This window comes from Macaca nemestrina, chromosome 5 (assembly GCF_043159975.1).
Source record: "Macaca nemestrina isolate mMacNem1 chromosome 5, mMacNem.hap1, whole genome shotgun sequence".
In the NCBI taxonomy this organism is placed as follows: domain Eukaryota; kingdom Metazoa; phylum Chordata; class Mammalia; order Primates; family Cercopithecidae; genus Macaca; species Macaca nemestrina.
Window position 1 is genome coordinate 24,768,995 of NC_092129.1, and position 22,331 is coordinate 24,791,325.

At 34.0% G+C, this 22,331-nt stretch overlaps 1 long non-coding RNA gene across 1 annotated transcript; it reads left to right on the forward strand.

Annotated features, from left to right (window-relative positions):
- The first annotated feature begins 551 nt into the window (after positions 1-551).
- On the forward strand, positions 552-17,330 carry LOC139363121 (uncharacterized). Its single transcript, XR_011623035.1, has 3 exons — positions 552-848; positions 5,166-5,200; positions 17,238-17,330. It is a non-coding gene; the product is annotated as an uncharacterized lncRNA (long non-coding RNA).
- Positions 17,331-22,331: the final 5,001 nt, after the last annotated feature.

Below are 22,331 nucleotides of genomic sequence, written 5' to 3' on the forward strand. Positions count from 1 at the left end.
TATGAGTTCTGCTTTGTTCTCTCCTAAATGGAAAAATAAATATGATTGTTAAAATTAACAAACAAAAAACAAAGACACTTTTGGGAGAACATAATTTTATTCCCAATATTTTCCCAACAGATTTTATAGAAAATAAATGTACCTTTAATCCCACCTGCATTGCAAATACAACATAATGGTTTGTAGTATTTTAATAATTTTCAGTTATTTATTTTTATTATATATTGCATTATTTTATTTTTTATTGAATTCTATTATGTATTCAGATTTTTAATATGAAAGCTTTATTTTTTGCTATATTTTAGTTATATGTCATTTCTACTGTATCAGTCCTAGTTCAGTGTCAAAGGCAGAAATCTTTTAAGCTGAAAAGGTTAAATACAGGGAATGTTATACATAGAAAAATTACTGGGAAAGGTAGCTAAGTGGGAGTGAACTAACTACAGGGAGCCATAGAAACTAGTGGGGCTAAAACATTCCTCAGCTCCTAACTCCACTGTTGTTTCCATAGCTACATCTGAATCTGGTGACTAGACTCTGGAAAGCTGCAATCAATATCCTCTTGATATGTGGATCTCCATGTTTTCACTCACCTGTAGAAAAATTGGAGTAGGCAAGATAAATAACTTCCTTTTAAAATCTTATATGAGTATTCAATTGCATCATGAAGTTCACTTCCAGAACTGTGGCAGCAGAGACTGGAAAATTGGGCTTTAAGCTTCTAGACTTTACAATACAGCGGAGGAAGGTGATAGGGCAAGTAATCCACAGAAGATGCCACACATGCTTTCAATATTCTACATGTTATAGAGCTTCAAAGGAAAACTAGAAATTTCCAATGGAGTAATGTACGTAATTACCTCTGTTAGGCATATCTTAAAATAAATTACTAGATCTTGAGTTCTAATTCTTTTTTTTTTTTTTGAGACGGAGTCTCACTCTATCGCACAGGCTGGAGTGCAGTGGCCGGATCTCAGCTCACTGCAAGCTCCGCCTCCCGGGTTTACGCCATTCTCCTGCCTCAGCCTCCTGAGTAGCTGGGACTACAGGCGCCCGCCACCTCGCCCAGCTAGTTTTTTGTATTTTTTTAGTAGAGACGGGGTTTCACCGTGTTAGCCAGGATGGTCTCGATCTCCTGAGCTTGTGATCCGCCCGTCTCGGCCTCCCAAAGTGCTGGGATTACAGGCTTGAGCCACCACGCCCGGCCGTTCTAATTCTCTTCTGCAGCTTGCATGATTGATATGATTTACCTGTGTTACATACTCCAATAATAGAACTAAAATTATTTGATTTAATGCAAAATATCTGCTTTCCCTTTTTTTTCCCCACTGAAGACAGTATGTCAGAATGTAAGGATGAAGAATATCATTAGCGATTTCTTCTTTAATCTGGTTACATCTGTGAAAAAAATCATTCATAAATTTAGTAGCAGTTATTATTAACAAAATATTTATACATTTTGGCTAATAATAAACTATATCTTACATAATGCAGACTGATCAATTAATAAAACCTCGGGACCAGATGGACTTTTGATACTACTAAACACTCAATTACTATGATTCTCAATCTAGTCTAATATTTTGAAATTGGCCTCCAGAAGTCATTCTCAAAAGGTGGACCAAAGACTGTAGGATATTCCTCAAATATATTCAAAGCTACAAGTTATTTCTTTGTTTCTTATGGCCAAATAGCAAGCCATTTTTTTTCCTTCATTCTACATACATGTAAGAGCTATTTATTATTGACTTACAAAATTTATGTGAGTTACTATACTTTTCTAATATATGGAGGATCTGCTCCTTTTTATACTCCTGAACTCTACACCTTGTAGTGCTCAGATGGCAGGTAACATCTAAAAGCATTATAGGGAAAGGATATATGTAAACATACCATATATATGGTAAGAGAAATAAGCAAACACAGAAAGAAAAATGTTGCATATGCTCACTCAACTGTGGGAATTGAAATATGTATCTCATGAAGATAGAGAACAGATTGGTAGTTACCAGAGGCCAGAAAGGAAGCGATGAAGAGGAGTTGATTTATGAGTGCAAATATACAGTTTGATAGAAGAAATAAAACCTAGTGTTTAAAAGATCAGTAGAGTAACAATAGTTTACAAGAATCGATTGCATATTTCAAAATAGCTGGAGTGGAAGAATGCAAATGCTTCTAGCATAAAGAGAAAATGAATAATTAAGGTGACAGATATCTAAAGTACACTGATTTGATCTTTACAAGTTATATAAATATTAAACTATCACAAGTATCCCAAAACTATGTACATCTATTATGCATCAATAACTATCTTACAAAAGCTCCAAATTATGGAAACTATCAATTTCCACCTCTCTTGATCCAGATCCATTCTTTTTCATGGAAAAGCAACTTGAGTCATAGTATAAAAACTGAGTAATGTATTTTCAGAGATTAACCTAGAATTATATTTTCCCTAAAAGATAATTTTAAAATATTCTGGAAAAAATGTCTGTAGATAAATGAGTATGGTATATTCTGATTTGAACAATTTAAGCAAATTTATCTACTGTGGATCACATAAGTCTTTAATATACTAATAAGAATTATAAACCTCTACGAGGCCCTTATTGTATCTGGCATGTATGTAGAATTTTTCAAATGTGTTTCATCTTGTGATCTCTCTAAAAAATTTCTATCAATGTATCAAAAGACTAATACCCAATTAGAAGTAATTTCTGGAAATATTGATGAAAAATCTCAATCTTTACACATACCTCTTCTCCTCTTCACTGTCACCTTTCTTGTATCCATTAACACACATTCATACATATACACACATATATAAAAGTTAATTTATGGTCACTGATTAAATTATAAAGGTATTATTTTTTTTCAGTTAAATTTTTAGACCTGTATTTTCTGCAATTATCCTCCATCTCTTCCTCTTGCAATCTTTCTGGTCAGTACTCAAGAAAATTTTTCATAAATACTTAGAATTGTGGAAACATAAATCTGTTTCTTTTTCTTTCTATGCATCTTGATATGCATCCATATAATTCACATTTTTTGCACAACTTTAAAATAATGCAACCTTCCTAATGTAATGATTCCTGGATTAAATAATTTTTACATCTCTCAGTGGTTATCCTAGGTAAGCTAGTGACATTTTCAACATCTACATATTTTCTTGCCTGATAAAGTTACAGTATTGATATAAACAAATCCCAGATAACTCTGCAAGTTACAAGAAATGATATACCTATTTTCCTCCTACAGTTTTCTTTAATGATCTGAGAAGCTTCATGCTTAGATTTGTCAGTAAAAAGAATGTTTTACTTGGCTTTGCTTGTGCAATTTAATTCTGGATTTACTGGTTGCTAAGATAGTTAACATTTGAGATAACCTTTATATATTGTGAATTCAGATTCTTTTTATCCCTGCTCATTGTTTACCTCAGCTGAAGAGCCCAAGATATTCCATCTGTCATTAAAAATGATCTTGGCTAAGAATCACACTCATAAAGATATAAATTACTGATATATTGTGAAAGGGTCTTACATTGTATTATCTTGCCTAAAAGCCTCACACATGACCACCCATGTCATTTTCCTTGGAATTTTAACAGAGGGGTATTAACAATGAAATAGCAAAAGAACTAACATAATAAATTTCATTTTTTTAAGGGGACTTTACTCATTCCTGAGCATTGATAGGATAACTTTAGAACATTGATATAATATGCAAAAACAGCAATCACATAATTTTTGAAACCAACTCTGGGATTAAAGGGGAAGCATGAAAACAATTATGTTTTGTTAAAGATTTATAGGAACATTGTGACCTGACCAAGGACAAAGAAGTTCCCAACCTCCTCAGACCCTTGCTTGCCCCCGACGTCTGCAGTCCTTGGTCACCTCTTGATACCAACCCTCTACTCTTCCTCATATCCTCTCCCATAAAAACCCTCTGGCTGCTTTAGAATGCTAGTTCACCATCTTCCCAGTTTTGCTGGCTTTCTTAATAAACATGCTTTTTCTACCACTGACCTCATCTCTTGTGTTTGGCTTGCCAGTGGTGAGCAGTTGAACCTGGGCTCAGTAACAGAAGGTTTCAAATCTAAAGAAATAAACTCTAATTTGAAAATTTCAATACATTTCACCACGCATGCTACAGGTATTTGCAAATATAATTTTCATTTCCTTGCATTGAAATACCTTTTTTTTCCAGAAGAAATGAAGCTTTCTGAATATTTTAAATGAGCCTGAGAATTATTCCTAATTAGCTATGTTTTAAATGCTGTATTAGATTATCAAAGGACCTTTGTTAGATAATTCAGACTCTACTTCATTTTCAGAATGTCTGTGACCTTTAGAATGATTCACTGGGTAGGTACGAATTGATATGTCAGTGGGTGGCCTGACCTACCTGACATAACTCTATTTAAGAAAAAGACATGAAAACACGTGCATACACATCACACACAATTACATAAAAGTAGTGAGTGTACCATATCCTTCAGGCAGAGAGGCATTGTGAAGTGATAAGACTTTTTTTTTTCTTTTCTTATTTTACTTTTCTTTATCAGCATCAACTATTTGCCTTTTCCTTTGCTCTATGTGGAACTTGTGCACAATTGAGAACAGAAGTAACTGACAAAGCATAAGAAGAAAAATGAGTAGAATACTCTTTTAAACAAACAACCTCATTGAGGTATAATTTACATGCAATTAGCTACATATGTTTAGAATGTACAATATGAAAGTTTTGACCTGTGTATGCAATCTTGATATCATCTCCACAACTGAGTGACTAAGTATATTCACCACCCTAAATTTTCCTTATTTCCACTGTAATTCATCTCTCCTGCTTTTCTCCTTGACTTATTTCTAAGAAAACCACTGGTTAGATTTCTGTTGGTTTTGTAGAGTTTAATATCAGTAGAATCATGCAGTATGTACTCCTTTTTTATTTAGCAACAGTTATGCTAATATTATTTCATTGTATTTGTGTATCAATATTTTGTTTTTTTATTGCTGAGTAGTGTTCCACTTAATGGATATACTCAAGTGCTTATCCATTCACCTGTTGAACAACATTTAAGTGTTTTCCAGATTTTGGCTACTGAAAATAAACCTACAAATGTTTGATGAAAATGGACAAGTTTATTTTATGTTTTTTCTTAGGTAAATCCCAAGATATAGAATGGCTAGATCATATGGTAGGTATATGTTTAACCTTTTAATACAGTGTCAAATTGTTTCCAAGGTATTTATACAATTTTACATCACTACAAGTAGAGTGAGAGAATTCCATTTCCTCCACATCTGTGGCTTCACCCAATGTATGCAATGTTATTTTAACCATTCTAATAGGTGTTTAGTGTTTTCTCATTTTAGTTTTAATTTGTATTTCTCTACAGGCTAACTGTGTTGAGCATCCTTCTTTGTGCTTGTTCACCATCTGCATATCTTCTTTAATGAAGTATCTATTCAAAGACTTTGCCCACTTTTAAGCTTGTTACTTACCCAAGTGATTATTTCCAATGCTCTTTATTCCTTTAAGTAAATCCGTATTTGCTTATGGTATCATCTTCCATCTGTCCGAAGGACTTCCATGAATAGTTCTTGTAGTGAAAGTATGATGGTGATTATTTGTGGTATGTGTGAAAAGGATTTATTTTGCCTATGTTTTTGAAAGATGTTTTTGCTGAGTATAATATTTTGTTTGTGCAGGTTTTGCTTTTTCTTTCATATTTTAAAGATGTTCTGTCTCCTCACTTGCTTTGTTTCTGACATTAAATATACTGTCATCTTAATTTTGTTTTTCTGTATGTAATTTTTTGTTGTTGTTGTTCTCTGGATACTTTTCTCTTTTTATCAATGGCTCTGAGCAATTTTACTATGACTTGTCCTGTTATAGTTTTCTTTATGTTTCCTGTGCTTGAACTTCTTGAATATAACAGTTTCCTTGAGCCCCTTGGTTCAGTAAGTTTATAATTTTAAACACGTTTCAAGATTTTGTGTCACTTCTTCTAATTTGTTTAATCTTCTCCTTTCTCTCCTCTGTTATAGGGACCCTAACTATATATATTCCATATATCTCTGTGTGTGTATATATATACACATATATGTATATACATATATACATACATATATATACATATATACATATATATGTATATATACACACACACATAAATGGAAGCTTGAAATTGTCTCCATGTTCACTGATGTTATTCCACTTTTTGAGGTTCTTTTATTTCATTTTGGATATTTTACTTGCTACTTCAAGTTCGTTGACATTTTCTTTTTGCAATGTCTAATCTGATGTTAACACCATCCAGTTCACTTTTTGCTTTAGTTTAGGCATCTCTAGAAGTTCATTTCAGGCCTTTTTCATATATTCAATGTCTTTAACTGTTTGAACATATGGAACCTAGTTAAAAATATTTATTTAAATAAATTTGTCTTTAAATGCTAACATCTGTGTGAGGTCTGGTTTTGTTTTTGTTTTTGTTTTGTTTTTTTTCTTCTCATTGTGTTGTATTTTCCTGCTCATTTGCAAGCTTCGTAATATTTAGCTAGATGGCAAACATTGTTAATTTTAACTTTTTGTTTCTTAGATATTTTTTGTATCTCCATAAACATTGGTGATCTTTGTTCTGGGACACGGTTAAGTTGCTTGGAAATGATTTGTCCTTGTGAACCTTGTTTCGAAGATTCGTTTGGGTTGTTCAGAGCATCTGGTAATATATGGGTAATTATTCCCCCACTCTTATGGCACAAGCCTTCATTCTACTAGATAACCCTGAATTATGAGATTTTCAGTCTATCTTGTGAGAACAGGTGCTGTTTCTGGTCCTATGTACATTGGGCATTGTTTGCTCGAATGCTTCCATAAGGTTCTTCCTCTGGCCTCTGGAAATTTCCTCACATGCATAGTCTGAATATACTCTGCTGCATATTCAAGCGTACCTCAGCAGATCTCCAGAGCTTTATTTCAGTGCTGCTCTCTTCTCTCCAGTATTCTGTTCAGCAAAATGTAATACTTTGCTCTCCCCCGATCCTCATCTGAGTCTCCACAGAAAGCCTGCCATATTTCTGGGTTTTCCCATGTTGCACTATGGCCTAGAAACATTCTCAAGGCCATAAGTTGAGACAACCATAGGAATCATGTTGTTTGTTTCTCACACCATAGTAATTATTCTCCTTCATTGCCTGATATGCAATGGCTTTCAAGACATTGTTTTATATAATGTGTCTGATGTTTGATTATTTCAGGCAGGAGGGAAATTTAGGCCATGTTACTCCATCTTGGCTAGAAATTAAAGTCTCTGAGTAGACCTTTAAAATTTTAGTTATACATTTATTTTAACTTTTACAAATTACATATGGTTATGCAATATAATGATTCATTTAGTCCTAAACCTCTACTTTCAATTTTTTATTAAATTCCTACATGTCATGCTTATTTGATTATAAATTATTTAGTACAAGGAAATGGTAGATTTACTAGGGTAACAAACATACATTATACTGTAGTTCAAACAGTTCATGGTTTTTTTGGGGCATATAATTAATATTTATTTTTTCTTAGTATATTGAAAAATAATTTCGTTCATGATAGACTGATAATGATTGCAACAATGCTGCCATGTATCAAAAAGTTAATATTTATTTATGTAGGTTTTACATCCCTGTGGCCATTGAGAACATATCTCCAGGACTATCAACAAAGTTTTAGCATTCAACTTCAGTAGAACTTATCAAATGAGTTTGGTTTCCTGGTAGTTGAGCCAGAGTTTCTTTTTCTTTCCGAAATGCATCTATTAGGTGTTCTATTGAAAAGGAAGTCAGAATCATCTTACAAATAGAAAGCATTTGAGTTTCTGTACTATAGTATAGTATATACTTATAAAGTATTTCATAAATAATATATCATCCTGTTGCAGGGATAGATGAAAAGAATCTGAGTCTTTGTTAAATATTTGATTCTTCATTAGATGTTGTATATTTGTTTGCTCTTGTGGAAAGTACAGATTCTCCCATACACTTTTGTTAAGCTTAAATATTTTATGCACAAAATAGTGTGAGATCAGTACGTAGGAAGGGGTTTATGTTGAATAAATTTGTTCTGCTAATTACATGAATATTAAAAACATTTAGTAGAATAGGTCAAGCTTAAAGATTAGTTACATTTCAACTGAATATTACAATGAGTATAACGTAGTAAAATATTTAGTGCCTAACACTTTTTTCCATGATCCTTTTTTTTTTTTTTGTTATTGTGACATAGATTTTGCATAGATGAGTGCTGCATGGATATTTTGAAACCCATGGTTACAGTTACAAAGCTATTTGGCAATAGGACAAGCTCTACTATGGGGAAATTGTGTACAAATAAGTTGAAACGTAGCTAAGTACCTTTTAACTTTCCTTGGTGGCTTGTGCTTAAACATACATATATATACACACACACACACATATATATGTACATACATATATAAAAATATACACACACACGCACACACACATATACATATAAGCCTACATATATATATGTATATATAGTGGGAAAACTCATTTTACTATGTAAAACTTTAATTCACATAATCCAGCTCATATTTCTGAAATACTATATTCTGCATTATAAGTGATACTAAGTAATTGTCTATTATTTATCATTTGTTGAACATCAGCATAGTCTAAATATTAAGGAAATGTAAAATTATATGTAATTTTTTCTACTTAGAGATTAGGATTGCCTACAAAGAGTTACTAACTTGAATGCCACTTTCACTTCAAAATTAATGAATACAAAGATAAGACATTTGGAGAAAGAAAAATATTTAGGCCGGAAAATGAATTACTAAAAAAGTTTTCCTGACACTCGTAAGTTGGGATCTGATTAATTAGAATTCTTTTCATTCTGGGATAAATCAGACAGTAAGATAAGTGTTCAAATTATATGTTCCCATCCTCACCTATCGATCTGGGTCATCTTGCTAACCAGGATAATATGCTTGACTTTTTCTGTGTGCAGTTTTACAGTTTATCACATTTTGAGTACTAGCATATAAGAATGTGCTATCTAAAATATTTCTCATCTGATAAGGAGAATTGTAGCTTTTGACTTGACATTTTTCAAGAAAAATAGCAGTAAGCACAATAAAAGATGTTACTGCTTTTCACCATAATGAACAGACGTTCTCTGTTATTTATCAATACTCTTGAGTGTAATTTCTCCTTTTAAATAACTGAGGTATCAGTTTAGAGAATAGATTATGTTCACCTTTTATTATGGAAACTTAACTAATCCTGTACTGCGGTGCTTCCAGTAAATACACATGTGATAGTAGATACGGAGTGGTACATATTCAATCCCATTAGTATTTACTTCTAGTTCACTTCATATAGCAAAGGCAATATATGATAGAAAAAAATCATAAAATATGGAACAACCTTACCTGAATCATGTATGATCAAAGGTCTTTTATTTAAAGTCATGTTAATTATGTTATCACACCTTTGGAATATTTACCAGGTTTTATCTTTCAGTAATTGTATCTCATTGCTTTTAAATATTAAAGAACACTGAAAGAAATACAACAGTCTAAGAGTCAAGCATCAAAATTCACTTTATAATAGAGGATTGAATTAATTATGGTAGGGAAATCAGAAAAACAAAAACAGGAATTGTGTGATATTTAAAATATTTTGTCAATTAATGACATTGAGTAATATCAACAATTTTTTCCTGCAGTAAGGTTAGTTTAAAAAATATACATATGTGTATATGTGCCGCATTTTCTTAATCCAGTCTGTCACTGATGGACATTTGGGTTGATTCCAAGTCTTTGCTATTGTAAATAGTGCCGCAATAAACATACGTGTGCATGTGTCTTTATAGCAGCATGATTTATAATCCTTTGGGTATATACCCAGTAATGGGATGGCTGGGTCATATGGTACATCTAGTTCTAGATCTTTGAGGAATCGCCATACTGTTTTCCATAATGGTTGAACTAGTTTACAATCCCACCAACAGTGTAAAAGTGTTCCTATTTCTCCACAGCCTCTCCAGCACCTGTTGTTTCCTGACTTTTTAATGATTGCCATTCTAACTGGTGTGAGATGGTATCTCATTGTGGTTTGATTTGCATTTCTCTGATGGCCAGTGATGATGAGCATTTTTTCATGTGTCTGTTGGCTGTATACACCATGGAATACTATGCAGCCATAAAAAAGGATGAGTTTGTGTCCTTTGTAGGGACATGGATGCAGCTGGAAACCATCATTCTTAGCAAACTATCACAAGAACAGAAAACCAAACACTGCATGTTCTCACTCATAGGTGGGAACTGAACAATGAGATCACTTGGACTCGGGAAGGGGAACATCACACACCGGGGCCTATCATGGGGAGGGGGGAGGGGGGAGGGATTGCATTGGGAGTTATACCTGATGTAAATGACGAGTTGATGGGTGCTGACGAGTTGATGGGTGCAGCACACCAACATGGCATAAGTATACATATGTAACAAACCTGCACGTTATGCACATGTACCCTAGAACTTAAAGTATAATAATAATAATAATAAAAAGAGTTATCATGTAGACAGTATACAACTGTAAAAAAAAAATATCTTGGGCTCTGAAAATCAGTAAGCTAAATGGAAAACTCAAGCTGGAAACTGCTCAGGGAAAACCTGTCTCCCATTCTATTCAGTCTTCCCTCTGCTCACTGAGATAGATGCATATTCTGTTTGCCTCCTTTGGAAAGTCTTATCAGAAACTCAAAAGAATGTGACCATTTGTCTCTTACTCACCTGTGACCTGGAAGGTCTCTCCTTGCTTCGAGTTGTCCCTGCCTTTCTAGATGGAAACAATGTACTTCTTACATATGTTGATTAATATCTAATGTCTCCCTAAAATGTATAAAACCAAGCTATGCCCTGACCACCTCGGGCACAAGTTGTCAGGACTTCTTGAGACTGTGTCTTGGGTGCACGTCCTCAACCTTGGCAAAATAAACTTTCTAAATTAAAAAAATATATATATACACACACACACATATGTCATATATGTTAATTTTCAATCTCATACTGCTTTCCAATATATATAAATTAGCCAGTTTCATCTACAAAGAGAGCAAAAACTGTGGGTCTGTCTCAATGAAACCAGTTTTCAGATATAAATCATAAACAAATCATAGTAAAAAATCTTATATTCAACAACATTAGAAAGTTGTTTCCATTCGATGTATGATTTCTTTATCCCTGATTTATAGGTGTATCTGTCCAGGGTCCAGCCGAGAAAACAGACATTATACTAGTTCTTTCAATAGAGGGAATTTAGTAAAGAAAATTGTTTACATGGGTACTGGAGCATTTAATGAGCAAAAACGAACCTCTGAGGTTACTGCAAGATAGCATCAGCAAGTAAGTAAACTCCCTTAGGGATGAAATAAAGAGGAAGAAGTAGAGGTTACCCAAATCTACAGCATCTAAGAAGGAGTCTCCAAAGCTGGAGCTCAGATGTTGGAAGTGAGATGCTTCCAGGCTGGTGTCACCTCTGAAAGACCTTCATAATATTCAGTCTGAGTATGCCAGGGTAATTTGGTGTCTGGAAACAACTGCTACCTCTAGGGGAAAATGTCATTGCTGGAGAGATGATGAAAAGCAGTATCACCCTAAAACTTTGGCTGGGGGGTCCCTCTAAATCCTACTCTCAGTGCTTGGGCCCAATGTGGGCTGGCAGGAACATCTTGGTCATATTGCCTGGAGCCTCATCCAGGACCTCTAAGTTCTGGTCTCTGTTTTCCAGTTTTTCTCTCTGACCATATACTCTAGGTATAGGCTCAACTGGTTGTCTTATGGTACTCAGAGACTTGAGCTTATGAGTTGCCTTGAGCCTGAGATTGGGGAAGGGCATTCTAGTGAGAGGAACAGATTCCTCTCACTGGCTGCTGTGGTCTTTCTTTCAAATGATCACATAAGATTACGCTGCCAGGATGGTGCTGATTTGGGCAGTTTCACACTCAAGTCAGACATAGGGTGACTTCAGGGCTTTAGGCTATCGGAGGTCTGTTGCCAGCCTTTGGGCTTGAGTCACATGTGTGGTTTATGTATCAGACCTTGCCTGTCTTTGTTTTGATCACAGTGCCTCCTCTAGTGGGAGTGGCTACAGGCATTCTTCACCGTGTGCACTCTTCACTTCTGGCAGCCAGGGTAGACACTCTAACTCATCCACAGTCTTCATTCTACATTTTGAGCACTTTCATGTGGCCATGCCTTTCTCTGCAAAGGGCTTTCAAGACTGTTGCTTGACACTGACAAAAATTCATTAAGATTGCTGTTTTCTCTCACCTGTGATAAATGGGGTACTGTCCTGTTCTGAGTCAGTATTCAGCCATGCTGGACAGGAACAAGTGTTCTTTAGCAAAAGGGACTGCTCCTTTCTCTTCCTTTATTTTTTCTACTGTGATCAACACACTGTGTGAAGGGGTTTAGTCAACTTTGAAAGAGATAATATTATTGGAATGTGTTGATTATGACCTTTGACATGAAAAAATAGTTTGAACATGTGTCATTCCACCTTGACAGTATTGAAATTCTGAAGAGTAAATTAAACACGACTAGAAAGTAAATTACTGTTTACATGTTTCTGCATGATTTAAGTAACACATGCTTTTGTGCTCATAGTCAATGAAGCATAGTAATAATTTTGAGAGAATCCTTGAAAACTAGTATTCTCATGTAGTCCAATAGATGATCCAGCATCATGAATAAAGATATAACCAGAACTAAATAAATATTAGAAAACTGTAAAAGCACAAATCTGCTTGTTTCAAGACAAGCAGATTTCAAACAGCTTTGGCGTTCTGAATAATAACAGAGTTGCTAATTTTTTTTGAATGGGATATAAGAAAGTAGCTAAAAATGGCATATTTGATAACAGAATAGGAGATTTGTGTGTTTCAATTGATGTAAATTTACCTCAAGAAGTACATAATAATAATGGGAATAATAACTGATTGAGGTGCTGTGGAGTGAAGGGAGGGATAGATGATATAAAATAATTAATAGGATATTAATATTTATGGAGAGTGTATAATGGGTGATAGTTATATTTTACATTTGAATTTTTATGGTGAAATTGCTAAAAATGTAATTTTAAAAATAGACAAATAGAAAACAATAACATGGCAAAAATGTAAATGCACATCATAGTTAAATAATATTTAGGCATGCAAAGATGGCTCAATATTTTGAAATCCAGCTGTTCAATTCATTTTGTTAGAGGTAATTAGAAAAATAAATTGTGTGATCATGTCCCTTACATGGATAAAAGCATGGGGTCAGATTCAAGAACACTACCAGAAGTTTGAGGTTGAGAATGATGATTAATACAGTCAAAGAGGACAGTTTTTTTGAGCAGGTATTAGGGTAGAGAAGCATGGTGAGTGGATCTGAAAGGCTAAAAAGAAAGCACTCTGAGATAAATTTTCTAAAGTTCTCAAATAAAAAATTGATCTGTTCAAACATTATATCTCAAATAAGGTCACATTTAATAACTTGCCTTTCCTTAAGAAATTGTCCATCTCTCCCATGCTATAGGTTGCCTATTCACTGTGATGATAGTTTCTTTTGCTATGCAGAAGATCTTTAGTTTAATTAGATCTTATTTGTCAATTTTGCTTTTGTTGCAATTGCTTTTGGCATTTTTGTCATGAAGTCTCTGCCCATGCCTATGTCCTGAATGGTATTGTGCAGATTTTCTTCTAGGGTTTTTATGGTTTTGGGTTTTACATTAAAGTCTTTAATCAACTTGGAGTTAATTTTTGTGTGAGGTGTGAGGAAGGGACCCAGTTTCAGTTTTCTGTGTATGGCTAGCCAGTTTTCCCAGCAACATTTTCTGAATAGGAGATCCTTTCCCCATTGCTTTTTTCTGTCAGGTTTGTCAAAGGTCAGATGATTGTAGATGTGTAGTGTTATTTCTGAGGTCTCTGTTCTGCTCCATTGGTCTATATATCTGTTTTGGTACCAGTACCATGCTCTTTTAGTTACTGTAGCCTTGCAGTATAGTTTGAAGCCAAGTAGCATGATGCCTCCAGCTTTGTTCTTTCTGCTTAGGATTGTCTTGTGTATACGGGATCTTCTCTGATTCCATATGAAATTTAAAATAGTTTTTTCTAATTCTGTGAAGAATGTCAATGGTATGATGGGAATAGCATTGAATCTATAAGTTACTTTAGGCTGTATGACTATTTTCACATTATTGATTCTTCCTATCCGTAAGCAGGGAATGTTTTTCCATTTGTGTGTGTCCTCTCTTATTTCTTTGAGCAGTGGTTTGTAGTTCTCCTTGAAGAGGTCCTTTCACATCTCTTGTTAGCTTTATTCCTAGGTGTTTTATTCTCTTTGTAGTAATTGTAAATGGGATTTCAGTCATGATTTGGCTTTCTGCCTGTCTATTGTTGGAGTAAAGGAATGGTTGTGATTTTTACACATTGGTTTTGTATCTTGAGACTTTGCTGAAGTTGCTTATCAGTTCAAGAAGTTTTTGGGCTGAGAGGAGGGGGTTTTGTTTTCTAAACATAAAATCATGTCATTTGCAAACAGTGACATCTTGACTTCCTCTCTTCCTATTTGAGTATGCTTTATTTCTTTCTTTTGCCTGATTTTCCTGGCCAGAACTTCCAATACTATGTTGAATAGGAGTGGTGAGAGGGGACTTCCTTGTCTTATAACAGTTTTCAAAGGAAAATGGGCAAATGATATGAACAGACACTTCTCAAAAGAAGACATTTACATGGCCAACAAATACATGAAAAAAAGCTCAACATCACTGATCATCAGATAAATGCAAATCAAAATCACAATCAGATACCATCTCATGCCAATCAGAATGGTGATTATTAAAAAATCAGGAAACAATAGATGCTGGAGAAGATGTGGAGAAATAGGAACACTTTTACACTGTTAGTGAAAATCTAAATTAGTTCAACCATTGTGGAAGACAGTATGGCAATTCCTTAGGGATCTAGAACCAGAAATACCATTTGATCCAGCAATCTCATTACTGAGTATACACCCAAAGGAATATAAATAATTCTGCTGTAAAGACACATGCACACATATGTTTATTGCAGCACTATTTACAATAGCAAAGGCATGAAACCAATCCAAATGCCCATCAATGATAGACTGGATAAAGAAAATGTGGTATATATACGCCATGGAATACTATGCAGCCATAAAAAGGAATAAGATCATGTCCTTTGAAGGGACATGGATGAAACTGGGAGCCATCATCTTCATCAGACTAACACAGGGAAAGAAAACCAAACACCATATGTTCTCACTCCTAAGTGGGAGTTGAACATTGAGAACACATGGACACACAGAGGGGAACACCACACACCAGGGCCTGTTGGGGGGTTGGTGAGGTGAGGGAACTTGGAGGATGGATCAATAGGTGCGGCAAACCACCATGGCACACGTATACCTATGTAACCAATCTGTAGGTTTCTCATGTATATCCCGTTTTTATTTTTTTAGAAGAAATAAAAAAATTGTCCATCTCATTTACATTTTCAAAAATATTTCATTAGAGGTCAGCAAAGGAGCCCCATCATTTAAAAAATAATTATTTTATTTTAATGGATATTTGCCTCTTATTTCCTATTTCCTATAATTGTACATTCTTTTTTCCCTTAGGTTTTCTAGTGGTTTTCTATTTCATCATTTTCAAAAACTGAATAATTTATTAATTAAATCTATTTTATAATTTATATCTCATAATTTATGATTTTATATTATTTTCTTTTGATTTCCTTGATATTCTTGTTTATAATTTTTTTGAGTTAAAGATTTTAGTTATTTTTTATTTTATTTTTGAGTGATGAAAGTGTTTAGTGCGATGAATTTACAGCTTATCTTCCCTTTATTTGCATTTTATAAATTCTAATATATAACATTCTTGTTGTAATTTATATTCCAATTTCTATTTCCTTTTTATCCGAGAGATATCTAATAAGTGGTCTATAAATTTCTCAGTGGAAGGACTATTCTGTTTTTGTTTTTGTAACTTCTAGTTTTGCTTTAGTGTGATCAAAGAGTCTTGTTTGTAATTATTTCTCCAATAAAGTGCTAATCAAAAGCATTCAGGAATATTTTGACTTGTTCTCAGACTCAAAGGAAAATAATGTTTTCATAAAATTAATTCTCATGAAAGGATATTTGCTGTTTTCCAGATTTGGTGGCCAACAAAAATATGCATTTTATAAAAATTTATTTTAGAAATACATTCATTGCTAATTCAATCCTGGCTGTAATCGGAAATTGTAGTGAGTACTTTAAGCATACGCATAGGCAGGGTTTATTTTGTATTTACATAGTCAAAATCTCCAAGGTAAGACTTAGGCAATAATATGTTAAAAACTCAGTGTGCTATTTTTGTTGAAGAAAAGAAAAACTGAGTTTTTGCAGGTAGTTTCCCTGTTTTATACAGCTTTCTAGATCATTCATTTCATTGATGTGTGGTAAATATAAGGAAAATATTTTTTCATAGTTACTCAATTATTTAGTATTTTTTGATTATATCGATACAAAAAGAAGTTTAAATTTATGTCAAATTAAGTGACCACCACTTTACTAATTAAAGAGAGAAAAGATTTCAGGTGTAATGTTCCTGACACAAAGAAAATACAAATGTTTGAGGTGATAGATATCCCAATGACCTTGATTTGATCATTACATATTTTATACATGTATCCAAATATTACATGTACTACCAAAAATATGTATAACTATGATACAAATCAAAATATTTTTTAAAAATTGAAAATCTAATCAGGGACATGGAAACTCATATTGAAGGAGATTTGTTTGATATGACTCAGATCATTTTAATTGTGCTAATTGGCTGTTTTCCTTTCACAAATCAGAGAGGAGCAAAATATTTTTGGTGAGTCATTCAGTATTACTAATCTCATATCATCTAACTTAGCAAAAGCTATTTATAATAAGCACCGTATGAAAACTGGCAAACATTATGGGGTATTGTATGTTAATGCTCTTAGTTCTTTGCAAATATTAAAACTGTATTTTATGCATAATTTCAACAGTCTGGGAGAAGATAAGCATATGAATTAAATATTTAATTGCCTTTCATAGAAAACCAGTTTCATATTATACATTTCTTGGTAAAAATTGCAACGTATATTTTTATGTCTTTTTATTATCCTCATAGCCCACAGTGTCACCACCCCAAAGCGTTTCCTTTACCAGTAAAGAAGCATCTGTAAGAAGAAAGAAAGAACATACAGAATTATATTCACATGCAAACAAGCTGACCAAGTGGTCTTATTTAGCTAAAATGTGAAGAAAACAGAAATAATGTTTCAGACTTTTCACATTTATTGGGATAAATAATGAAAGCCTGGAATGCTAGCAATTGTGCTCATAATTATTTCTTATTCCTTGTTGGTTTTCTCTTTTTTCTTCAATGAGTACACATTTTATGATTAAAAGAAAATTATTACCATAGAAAATGAATACTGTATGGTACTAGGGATGGTGGCTGATAATTTGAAAGAAGGAGTATAATACAAAAATAATAAATGTGCTTTTGAGAGAGTTACTTTTATAACAAGGCATTTTGGAAGCCATATTCTGAAAAAGAGAACAAGACAAAATCCAAGTCTAGTAATATGACTGGTTTATGAGTGCAAGGCCTAGAGTTCCAGATAGATGTGGGTTTTGTTCCAGGAAGGTATCTATTAAAAATAAAAGAACTGACACGTGCACACACACACACGTACACACACATGCACACACCATTTTTTAAAATGATACTCCCCCAAGTAAGGATTAAGAGGCTTCGGTTTAAACATGTATCATCCTAGATTGTTATGTTAGATACATAAAATTAGGAACCATGTTCAGCATGTTCACATTGCACTTGGCAGATACACATTTGAGCAGTCACTGAATGAGTTAGTATCCATGACCAGAAAAACATGAGCTCTTTTTCCGCCTTGTTTTCACAAAGCAATTAGATAAACCCAATGAGGACGAACACAACATCGAAAAGTATATTTGAGATAAGGGGAAATAGAATGAGCTGTCTAAGGGCAGGAACCTCTAAAGATAACAAAGGCCCGGAAGTGAAAAATGATAATCCTGAACAGTCAAGGAGCAACATGAAGCCTGAATGCTGGAGAATTGGTTTTCATGACAAGACAGAGGGAGACTAAGGTCTCTGTAGTATCTGTAGAATAGACGTTTTTCAAACGAATTTTGCCAGGACAATCCTGGGCTATCAATATTTGCCTAGAAGCTATTTTAATCAGGTTAGGTAAGAAAGATAGTGTGAACAAAGACTGATATGACCACTCCAAAAATTCCACTCATCCTGAAAGGTGTGGATCATTTCATGGAGAAATGTAGACATTTATTTCTTTAGGAAAATCTAAAAGCTAGTCAACCAAACTTCAGGATAGTTTTATCTTGGGGAAAAAAAAAAAAAAAAAAAAGATAAACAAGATATGGTATTTACTTGTTAGTTTTATAGATCCAGAAGTTAGATTTAATCACTGTTTCCAGAAAAGATCCCATTCAGTTTTTCTAACTTACGCTAACCAATTTATAAAAGAATAGCATCATCAAGAAATTAATAATTTATTCATTAATGTGATAAAATAACTTACAAAGAGACTTAAAATAAATACTCTAGTAAGTGCATTTTTCCTTCTATGGCTTGAAAAAAATCAAATTATAACCAGATTTTGCTTGGCGTAAAGAGATGTTTTCCAGCATCTTAATTAAGACTTTTTCCAGACCACAGTAAAGCTAAACACACTATTCTATCACTAAAATGGAACATACCAAATATGAAAATGTTTCAGTGCTCCTGTAAAAAGGCCTACCTCCTCCAATAGTATGGAGATGCATACAATATAAAGAAGTGTTTTCATTTCTTTTCCAAAATACTTTTCTCCAGAGACTAAAGATCTATCCCCCTGGATATTTACATGTAAAGGGATAAAGCCCAGTTCTTGGAGACTTATCTGTATTCTGACAGTGAGGCTTATCCAGCTCTCATTATGTATTTATACTTTCAAAGAGTTAGGGTAAGAGCCTAGTGTCTTTAACATCACATAAAAGAACAGAGGCTTATCTCCATTCTTACAGGGGAAACGGAGATAGAACCCACCTCTTGCCCACATAAAAGCACAGAAAATTCATTGTTCCCAATTTCATCCCTAGTCTAGGGGGAGTAATCCATCACTCATGTAGGCAGGTTTTAACCAGATCTTACAGCCTCGCCTACAGGTCTAGTTTTGTGTGTGGGTAGGTGCAGGGTGGATGCTAATCATGTTACTCTGGCTGTTTAGATCTAGTTATATCAAGAAAGAGCTTCTGGGCCAGGTGCAGTGGCTTACGTCTGTAATCCCAGCACTTTGGGAGACGAGACTGAGATGGGCAAATCACTTGAGGTCAGGTGTTTAAGACCAGCCTGGTCAACATGGCAAAACCCCATTTCTACTAAAAATACAAAAAATTAGCCAGGTATGGTGGTGCATGCCTGTAATCCCAGGTATTTGGGAGGCTGAGGAAGGAGAATCACTTGAACCCAAGAGGTGGAGATTGCAGTGAGCCAAGATGGTGCTACTGCACTCCAGCCTGGGTGACAGAGTGTAACTCTGTCTAAAAAAGAAAAAAACAAACAAACAAAAAAATCAAAAAGAGCTTCTGCACAGCAAAATAAACTATCAACAGAGTAAACAGACAATCTATACAATGGGAAAAAATATTTGCAAAATACCCATCTGACAAAGTTCTAACATCCTTCATCTATGAGAAACTCAAATCTAATTTACAGGAAAAAAACAACCCTATTAAAAAGTGGCAAAGAACATAAATAGACAGTTTTTGAAAGAAGACATACATGTAGCCAACAAGCATATGAAAAGCTCAACATCACTGATTATTTGAGAAATGCAAATGAAAACCACAACGAGATACCATCTCACCCCAGTCAGAATAGCTGTTATTAAAAAGTCAAAAAATAACAGATGCTAGAGAGGTTGTGGAGAAAAAGGGACACTTATACACTGTTGGTGGAAGTGTAAATTAGTTCAATCATTGTGGAAAGCAGTGTGGTAAGTCCTCAAAGAACTAAAACAGAACTACCATTCAACACATCAATCCCATTACTGGATATATACTCAGAGGAATATAAACCATTCTACCAGAAAGACACATACAGATGAATGTTCACTACAGCACTATTCACAAGAGCAAATACATGGAATCAACCTAAATGTCCATCGATTACAGATTGGATGAAGAAAACGGGATAACTGTACACCATGGAATGCTATGCAGCCATAAAAAGAATGAGATCATGTCTTTTGTAGGAACATGAATGGAGCTGGAGGCCATTATGCTTAGCAAACTAATGGAGGAACAGAAAACCAAATGCTGCATGTTCTCACTTATAAGTGGGAGCTAGATGATGAGAACTCACGGATGCAAAGTAGGGAACAATAGACACAGGGGCCTAATTGAGCGTAGAGGGTTGACGGAGGAAGAGGGGTAGAAAGAGTAACTATTGGGTACTAGGCTTAGCACCTGAGTGACAAAATAATCTGTATACCAAATCCCCGTGACACGAGTTTGCCTGTATAATAAACTTGCACATGTACCCCTGAACCTAAAATAAAAGTGAAAAAAGCAAGAGCTGTCTTCCTTGACTGTCTCATGTTTTCAGTACAGATACACACACACACACACACACACACACACATACACACAGTAACATGTCAGACTACTCATAGTTTATATTTTTAATGACAAGTAAAAATTGTATATGTTTTTGGCATACAAAATGTGTGTGTGTATATGTGTACATGTATATATAAATATGGGTATTTGTGTATATATATTTACACATACATATGGTAGAATAATCAAGCTCACACTTATTTTTGGGGGGTCGAGAACATTTAAAATTTACTCTCTTAGAAATTTTTAAGTATACAATATCTTATTAGTATGGTCACCATACTACAAAATAGATCTTCAGATCTATTCCTCCTTTCTAACTGACACTTTTCACCCTTTGACCAATATCTCCTGGTTTTCTAAACACCTCTGCTAGCAGTGAACAGGGTTCCCTTTCCTCCACATTGTTTCCAACACATCTGCTGTCTTTTTGATATAGCCATTCTATCTCATTGTGGTTTTGATTTGCATTTCCTTGATGATGAGAGATATTGAGCATTTTGTAATATACCTATTGGCCATTTGTATGTCTTTTTTGAATAAATGTCCTCAGGCCATTTTCCCATTTCCCAATCACATTATTTTCTTGCTATTGAGTTATTTAAGTTCCTTACATGTTTTAAATGTTAACCTTTTATCATATGAGTGGTTTGCAAATATTTTCTCACATTCCACAGGTTGTCTTTTCACTGTGTTAATTGTTTCTTTTGCTCTGCAGAATCTTTTAAGTTTGATTCAATTTTATTTGTCTATTTTTGGTTCTGTTTCTTATGCCTTTGAGGTTGTATCAAAAAATTATTTGCCAAGACCAACCTCAGGTACATTTTATGCAGGTTTTAATTTAGCAGTTTTACAGTTTCAGGTCTTACATTTAAATCTATAACCCATTTTCAGTTGATTTTTAGGCATGGGATAAGATAAAGGTGCAGTTTAATTTTTGTGCATGTGGAGAGCAAGGGTTTTTTAATTTTTTTCATTTTTGGAAGAACTTTACCTATTGTGTGTTCTTGGCACCTTTGTCAAGTATCAGTTTGTCCAGAAACGTATGGATTTATTTCTGGACTATCCATTTTGTTCTATTGATTATACATTTATTTTTATGCCAGTGTCATACATTTTTTATTACTGTAGCTTTGGAATAGACTTTGGTATTAGAGAGTTTGGTATCTCCAGCTGTGTTATTTTTACGTAAGATTGCTTTGGTTGTTCAGGGTCTTTGGTGGTTCCGTACACATTTTAAGATTATTTATTTTATGTCTGTGAAAAATGTTAGTGGGAATTAGCAGTTTTAGTAGGAATTGTATTGAATCTATATATTACTTGGGTAGCCTGAATATCTTAACAAGATTAATTCTTCTAATCCATTGACACAATATATCTTCCATTTATTTTTGCCATCATCAATGTTATATTGTTCTCAGTGTACAGATATTTCACCTACTTGGTTAAAATTATTCCTAAGTATTTTATTCTTTTGATGCAATTGTAAATGGCACTATTTTCTTAAATTTTTATGGATACTTCATTGTTAATGTGTAGAAATGCTACTGATTTT